The sequence below is a fragment of the Pseudophryne corroboree genome, chromosome 1 (genome assembly GCF_028390025.1).
Source record: "Pseudophryne corroboree isolate aPseCor3 chromosome 1, aPseCor3.hap2, whole genome shotgun sequence".
NCBI lineage: Eukaryota > Metazoa > Chordata > Amphibia > Anura > Myobatrachidae > Pseudophryne > Pseudophryne corroboree.
The window spans coordinates 62,397,755-62,406,518 of NC_086444.1; the positions used below are offsets into that span (position 1 = coordinate 62,397,755).

Consider the following 8,764-nt stretch of genomic DNA (forward strand, 5'->3'; position numbering starts at 1 on the left):
GTCCTGTACATGTTTTTCTGTGTTGAACTTTCCATAGTGCATATGGCTATTGGACAATGTTTATTGTTTTATGTAGTGGTTTTTTTGTTTCCGGTCCTTATGTTTTTCTTAAAAATAAAGCAAGCATTTCTTGAAGAATACATGTTTATAAGCATAATGGGTGGATGTATCAACAATAGCATGAATACATGAGTGTTTTTTTTTTTTTACAGTATTTGAAAAAAGCAGTACTACTCGTTCTCCAGTAACTCCCAGCACATCTGATGATGATGACGCTGCGGAAGCAGGTAAAGTGTCCATTGTAGTATAGGGTATGTTTGTAAAGGAATGGCCATAACAAAATTTCACTTTCATTAATAGGTCCATCAAAAGAAGTCTGGAGCAGCAGAAGTGGGACTTCTGTAAGACATCACCACAAAAAACCTGTGGCAGCAAAGAAAGCAAGGTCTGATGTCCAGGGCCAACCACAGCAGGCTACCCGGCCACGAAGATTATCGACAGTATGTTCGGTCCCCCCACTCCAAATTTTGGACACACCTCCAAGACGTCATCCACACTCCCCTCATCTTGATTGTGAGTATCAAACTGAAATAAATGTAAACAATTTTAGATCGTAATCAAACTTTTTCTTAACCGCATTAAGTCAAAACACATCAAAAACGTATATACTTACCGAAGTAGGTAAAACATGAAATGGAATACAAGCAAAATGGCCTTGTCCACATCCAGTAAAGATATGTATGTCCACTTAAGCCATACAGTAGCACATTGTGTGTAAGATGCTGCAACAGAAACTCATGTTTAATGTTTGCAAATAGTAAGGTTGTTTATCAAATTTTCACATGTGTGCTTGAGCTCACATTGCCAAATACATATAAAAACATTACTATGTTTGTTTTAGAAAAGCTATAAGGTAACACATTATGGATTACAATGTGTTATTATGGTGGAGTATGTCTGATCTCCAATAAAACTAAAGTGTTTGCTTTCACAATTAAGTAACCAGACACATTTGCCACAAACAGGCATATGTATGTATTTAAGTTATGAGTGATGATGTTGCTAGGCAGAATATCTGAAAGCAACAGTGAATGACATGTGTTCCATGTGTAGTGATTTGTTTTCATTTATCAAACATATGGATAGCTAACGGCAAATTTTTCCACATTTCAGCTTCTAGTCCTGGTAACAGCATCCCTCCGCAACAACAGCAACACAGTGACATGGAGGAGACAATTATCTTAGAAATGCAGCCATTAAGCCAAGGAATCGGCCCCCCCAGCACCTGTGAGTACACCACCACAGCAAAGCACACCACCACAACAACACAGCCCAACAACACCAGTAACACAAGGCCCTGATCAGGTGTTTTGGACCATTTGGGCTAGACAGCAGGCCACTAATGAAGATTGCCTGCGTAGGCAGACACAAATGTTTGCAAGCCTACCATGTCACCTCAGAAGAATAACCAGAAATATGAGTAGACAAAATGAACAAACAACCAGAATTGGCAATACCATGGAACTCATGCGTACAGACATTACACAGGTCATGGGCAACTTACAGCGCATAATGGAAGAACAGCACAGACTAATGGAAGAACAGCACAGACAACAGCAAAGTTATATGAACATTTTTCAAAACAATCAAAAGATTAATGAAAGTTTATTCCGAATTGTAGACAATCAAAATGCTGCTACACGTGAACTCAATGCCACCCTCACTAACCTGAATGAAACACTCAGATCCATGCACCAACAGCAAACAAGCAGCAGTTCTGGTACGACTACTCCAAATATCACGCCAGTCTCATCACCACGAAGACGCTCCACCAGAGCACGACAACATGACAGTGCTAAAGGCAAAGGGCAGGACAAGCAGGCATCCAAAAAAAATTAACACAAAACAAACAAATTTTACATTTCTTAGAAGTAATTTAAAACAGTTAGTAAGTGTATGTTTGGCAAAATATATATAACACTTAGCTCCTTGACAATTTATACAACATCATTAATTATAAGTGGTACAAACAACAGCATAAAATTTGTACGCACATTTATTCTTTACCATCTTTGTTTTCTTTTGGAGGAGGGAAATGTTGTTGGAGCTGCACATACATGTTAGCAGGAAGTAACCAGACCACTTTATTTTTTTCTAATCATTACTCTTTCTAGATTCCAATCATTCTCCTATCCTGCACACACAATCATTGCCAGGCAGCCACATACATGTTAGCAGGAAGTAACCAGACCACTTGATTTTTTTCTAATCATTACTCTTTCTAGATTCCAATCATTCTCCTATCCTGCAGCCAATCCTCATTACAATGTGATTGTTAACTATTTTACCTTTCTTCTCTATACAACATTACAAGAATAACACAATTGAGTTGCGTAAAAAGCTTTTAATATGTTGTCATTGAATTGAGATAATTCATTGCCAAAATGAATGTCATTATTGTTGGGCCATGTTTGTGTGTGTTAAAAATTAGTAATAATGTTATTACACATGATGCAGAAACCAAAAAAGAATACATTTTTAACCAAAAAATAATAATGTGTATAATAATGTATATATGTGGCAAACTGTGTATTTACTTACAAATCAGCAAGTTTACTGCAGCAAACATTACGAAATAAATTATTTTGGATGAGAGTAAGTTTGTGTCCCTTAAATATGATGGAGCATCACACATAGGGACACATGTATTCCTCAAGGCTAACATATTATATGTTGAGGACTGTTTATTTAGAACACAGGTTCTCAAACTCGGCCCTCAGGACCCCACACAGTGCATGTTTTGCAGGTCTACTCACAGAATCACAAGTGACATAATTAGCTCCACCTGTGAACCTTTTAAAATGTTTATGTGAGTAATTCATACACCTGTGCTTCTACTGGGTTACCTGCAAAACATGCACTGTGTGGGGTCCTGAGGGCCGAGTTTGAGAACCTGTGCATTAGGACGTTACACACAATCATAAAGTAAAATACTAAATAAATTACTATGTGGCTTATGTGTGCTTGTAATAAATTATCAGTGCAAGTTTACGAACACTTATCCAGACTTAATGCATGCCACTCATAATCTGTTGCTTTGATTTTTAAAATAAACACAATACACATGCGACATTAGTTTTGCATAAAGCGAGGGTATGTTTGTATGTCTCAAGGAGACAGACACATTCTGAGTAATGGTTTTTACAATAAAAATGGGCCAACATCTATTTATGATTACACAACAAATGAAATAAGCAAACCAAACTTACCTTAGAAATAACGAGTGATGAGCTCTTGCCTAACCTGCCTCCCTACATCTGTACTCCAAGTATCACCAGATGTCTCTAATTCCTCTGCTTGCTGGCTGCTTTCTTCATCCTCCTCCTCAACATGTGGCAGATGTTGTTGCAAACACATGTTATGAAGAAAGCAGCAGCAGAACACAATTTGAGTCACATTCGAGGGACTATACAACAAAAGGCCACCAGACTTATCCAGACACCGAAACCCAGATTTCAGCACACCAAAACATCTTTCTATCACATTCCGTGTGGACTTATGTGCATGATTGTAATTGTGTTCAGCAGGGGTATCAGGTCGGGACAATGGAGTTAAAAGCCAAGAGAAACAGCCATATCCTCCATCACCTAAAAGACAGATATAGTAACGGGATTCATGTTAAGATACAGCAACACATAAGTAACACACTGTGGGGCAGATGTATTAACCTGTAGAAGGCATAAGGAAGTGATAAACCAGTGATATGCGCAAGGTAATAAAGGCAGCGGACAATCTGTTCCTAAATGTTCATTTACATATTGGAGCTGATTGGCTGGTGCCTTTATCACCTTGCACATATCACTGGTTTCTCACTTCCTTATGCCTTCTACAGGTTAACACATCTGCCCCTGTATTTGGACAAAGTATACGCAGGCCTACACATATCAAATTACATACCCAGCAGCCATCCATCTGGCATTTGTCAATCCTCAAACTTATCAAAGAGGTATGACTGACTGAGGATAAAGGAGTCATGGCAGCCCCCAGGGTAACCAGCAACAACACTCATTATTTTGAGATTTGCATCACAAACCACCTGCACATTTGTGTAGTGTTCTTGATGGCGATTAGTATATATGTGCTGCCTGCCCCTAGGTGGTCTCAGCTGAATGTGTGTGCAATCTATGGCTCCAAGCACATTGGGCATGCCAGCCAGCTCATAGAAATCTACCCTGATGGCATGCCACTGAGACTCCTGGGTAGGGAAGCAGATTGAGGCATCGATGTGGGGCTGCAAAACAGCCAACACCTGTGTGTATATTTGAAAGAACAATAAACATGAGATTTTAGGACAGAACTGTCCACCGAGAAATTAAAAAAAAAAAAAAAAAAGATGTAGTTAGGTATACATCACCTGTGTTAATATTCTAGAAAATGAGGTCTGTGAGATTCCTATGACATCCCCAGACACAGCCTGAAAGCTACCAGCAGCCATAAAGTGCAACACAGCCAGGAGCTTGTACAGGCCTGAGACAGAGCGAGAGCGTGCTGTCTCAGGGTCTAGGCCCAGTTTGACAAGGTCATACAGACGGAAAATGTTGTTACGATTTAGACGGAACATCTGTATGACCATATCATCGGACAATGCATTCAAGTTTAAACGCCCCCTAAAAAAACGAGGCCTGCGCAGCCTCAGCGGAACCTGTACAACCTGCTGACCATGTTCAGTTTGTTGACCCTGGTTACTTACAGGCTGATGTCTGAGTCTGAGGAATCCCACAGCCAGGGCCGGTGCTAGGGTGTTCGGCGCCCCCCTGCAAACTATAAATTTGCGCCCTCCCTCTCATACCGTAGTTAATAAAATGAGAGCGTGCGTCGGAGGCCGCAAAAAAGGATTATGGTTTCCCACGGGGTGTGACCACACAACAGTACCCCCAATTCAAATTATGTCACACAGTAGCACAATCTTATTCACATTTTACCGCACATAGAATGAGACGAAATTCACATTATAACACACAGAATGAGCCGAAATTCACATTATACCACACGGTATGAGCTGAAATTCACATTATAGCACACAGAATGAGCCAAAATTCCCAGTATACCACACAGTATGAGACGAAATTCAAATAATAGCACATAGAATGAGCCTAAATTCACATTATAGCACACAGATTGAGACGAAATTCACATTATAGCACACTGAATGAGCCGAAATTCAAATGATGCCATATAGAGACAAAATTCAGGGAGAGTGACAGCAGGGACAGGGAGAGAGAGAGGGAAAGTGACAGCAGGGACAGAGGGACAGGAAGAGGGAAAGTGACAGCAGGGACATAGGGAAAGGGACAGGGAAAGTGACAGCAGGGACATAGGGACAGGGAGAGTGACAGAGAGAGGGACAGCAAGGGCATACAATAGGGACTAGGGAGAGAGAAAGGCAGCAGGGTAAGATTACCTATTTAGCAGCGGCTGTGCTGAGGATGCTGTGGTCTGCGGTGCGGTGTATTAGGAGGCTGTGGTCGGCATGGTACTGAAGTGCAGAGAAGGACTGAGGGCGGCAGTGTAGCAGAGGAGGAGGCAGAGGGCTGTGCATGGAGGAGGAAGCTGTGGTTGGCGGCACTGCGGCTCCTATGACCACAGCACCACTATTTCAAATTCGCCGTGGACCTGCAGCCAATCCGGAGGGGGCAGGATAAGATCAGTGGTGAGGAGCAGGAGGGGACAGGATGGGAGCAGGAGGGGGCATATTAGCAAATGCAGGTGAAAGATGACTATTATTATCTATCATGTCATCATCCATCTGTGTACTAACAAGCCACAGCAAAACCAGACATGATTCAACTATTTAGCCCAATTGGCAAACTGAGCCGAGTTTTTAGACAAGTGGCTGTATCAGCCGATGTGTGACATTGTAACGTACATCTATACAGATTCTTCCCTCACTCTGCTTATGTTTACCAGTAACTGGTAAATACTGAATGAGTAAGGGATTGTAAGCACTTGCAGCTTGATACCAACTTGTGGTGGAGGTGTCATGCACCCTGTTCTCTGCATTATAAGCAGACTTTATACAGTAGGGATTTATTGATTTATACGAAGTATGTTGTTTATACCACCTGGATGCTGGATAGGCCGAAAATAGAGGCGTTCATTCATCATGCAGTGAGTTTAGACATCAACTTGTTTATAGGGCGGAATCGGAGTTGTATGATAATCCTGCTGCAACTGCAACCCCGTACTCAGGTAAAGTGCTAAAATGCTAGTTTAAGTTTCCCCCACATGTACAAGCGTGAAATGGACTGTGTAATACGTGAAACACGTACTTTACTTATCTGAGCACTGTGCAGATCCCTCAGCTGGCCCATGCACTCCCCCAGGCTGCAGAAGTGAAACTTATACACACACACAAACACATATACATACATACACACATACATATACACATACATACACACATATACATATATACAGACAGTACATACACACACTTTCTCTCACCTTTTTTCCATCCACTTACAGACAGTATCACAGGCTGGTTGGAGGGAAGGGATCTGCCTCAGCTTGGGGATCCCGTTTAGCCCCGCCCCTTTTCGTTCGTGTAACCCCGCCCCTTTTAGTCCGTGTAGCTCCGCCCACCTTCCATCCGCTCATCATGCCTCTGTAGGGAAGGAGGGAGGGCTTTAAACGGACGGCGCTGCTGCCTGTCAGTTTGCATTTGCAGGCGGCAGCAGCAGGGGGTCAGGCCAGGCTCAGGGCAGCGCAGCACAGGAATGCAGAGCAGGAAGGCGCCTCTCCAATCAGGCGCCTACCTGCTTTGCGTTCCTTTGCTGAGCGGGTAGCGCCGGGCCTGCCCACAGCACACAAAATATCACTGGTCCACAGTCCTGCTACCATTTCTGACTGTAGGTGGATTGAATTGGGCCTAACATCCTTTTATAGGCATCCATATTCAGGTGTGATTGATTTTTGAGTTGCAACACATGTAAACACGCCTGAAAAAAGCAGGTCTATTTTTTTTGCCGCTTTTTTTAACGATTCGCAAAAAAATACGACCGCATTTGAGCACTCAGAGACTAACACCCAAATACGAATGAATAGTGAATTCCCGTATTGTATGAAATAACCGCCGCATTTGACCGATGGGCTATTCATTCGTATTTCTGAACTTTGCAAATCAAACCATTCCGAATAGTCCAAACACTGCGGAGATTGGTGCTTAGTGAATTTCCAGATTGGGACTTAGAAAAAAAAACACAAATCGGGCAAACTCGGATTTTTAGTAAATATAGGCCAAGGTTTTTTTCCATCTGTATTGTGAGATCCCATTTAAAAAATCTTATGGTGGAAGATTTCCTTTTCTTATATTGTCATCCAAAATGGAACAAAGAACAAACTGCTTTCCTAGTGTAGTAATTTTATTGAAATGGAATAAAATAATAACAAAGAACACGACTTGTATATAATCTTCTATCGAGCTAGCAGTGGTGGAACTACCGCCTGTGCAAGCAGTGCCTTACACTGGGGCCCACCGCTGTCAAGGGGCCCAAAGCCAGTGGCATTTCACCTCTTCACTGGCATGCCAGTGAAGAGGGGAAATGCTGCTGGCTTTAGGCCCTTTTGACAGCGGTGGGCTTCTCTCCCCCTCCCTCCCTCCCTCCTCCTCCTTACTCCGCTCGGCCGGCCCGGTGAATGACGCGATTGCATCATGACGCGATCTTGTCATTCCGGAAAACTCAGCCAGCCGCACGGAGTACAGGGGAGAAGGGAGGGAGGGGGAAAGAAGCCCACTGCTGTCAAGGAGGAGGTGGAGCGGAGGAGAGAGCATTATAGTGCTGGCAGGCTAGTGCCCACCAGCAAATGCAAATGCTAGGGATGGCCATCGGTTGGTTATCCATTGATGGTCACCATCAATGGATAACATCAATGGTCAGTGGCCATCCCTAGCTATCCCTAGGCAATGAACATTCCCTAGGCAACAAGCATGGATTCCAGAGCATAAAACCCCTCGGAACAAGTATGACACGACATGTAAAACCGCTGGTGACGTGCATGACACCCCTGGCAGCGTGCAGGTAAAAATATCTAAACTGGCACTGTGGGGGCATATCTAGCACTGTGGGGGCATATCTGGCACCGTGGGGGCATATCTAGCACCGTGGGGGCATATCTGGCACTGTGGATGCATATGTGTGTCTGGCACTGCACTATTTGGGTCATATGTGTATTAAGCCCCAATTTTTATTGACTATGCCCCATGTGGCATGTGGCCACACCCATTTCTTTGCTGTGCACGCGCTGAAGGTGCGCGTGCACACAGTGCAACTGACAGTTTTATTCTACTTGCACCACTGTGTGTGTATATATATATATATATATATATATATATATAATACGGGAGCATGCAAAGAATCTCTAATTTGGATTTGGGGGGAGGGGGGTAGACTTAGACGGGATGAGAAAGGGGGGCCCAAAGCATTTTGTTGTACTAGTTCCGCCACTGACCTCGGTAAATGCTCTTACAAAAAAAGCGTATATTTCTTGCATTTAACTTTCTGATCTTAAAAGGGGGTATGAGGCCATTGATGTTTTTCCATGATTACAGCTCAATTCCGTAAGTTTTGTCTAAGGTAAATCACTGCAGCACCCACTTCAATCTCTCTCAAGGCAGAACTTCCTGTTTCCCTGAATGATAATTTTCTAACTAATTAGCATCTACTTATTAGGATGTAGCAAATATTGAATTAAATAAGCAGAGAGA

The 8,764-nt window shown here is 42.8% G+C and overlaps 1 long non-coding RNA gene across 1 annotated transcript; it reads left to right on the forward strand.

Annotated features, from left to right (window-relative positions):
* Window positions 1–244: 244 nt before the first annotated feature.
* LOC134918734 (uncharacterized) lies at window positions 245–1,227 on the forward strand. Its single transcript, XR_010177456.1, has 3 exons — window positions 245–287; window positions 361–573; window positions 1,174–1,227. It is a non-coding gene; the product is annotated as an uncharacterized LOC134918734 (long non-coding RNA).
* The last annotated feature ends 7,537 nt before the right edge of the window (window positions 1,228–8,764 follow it).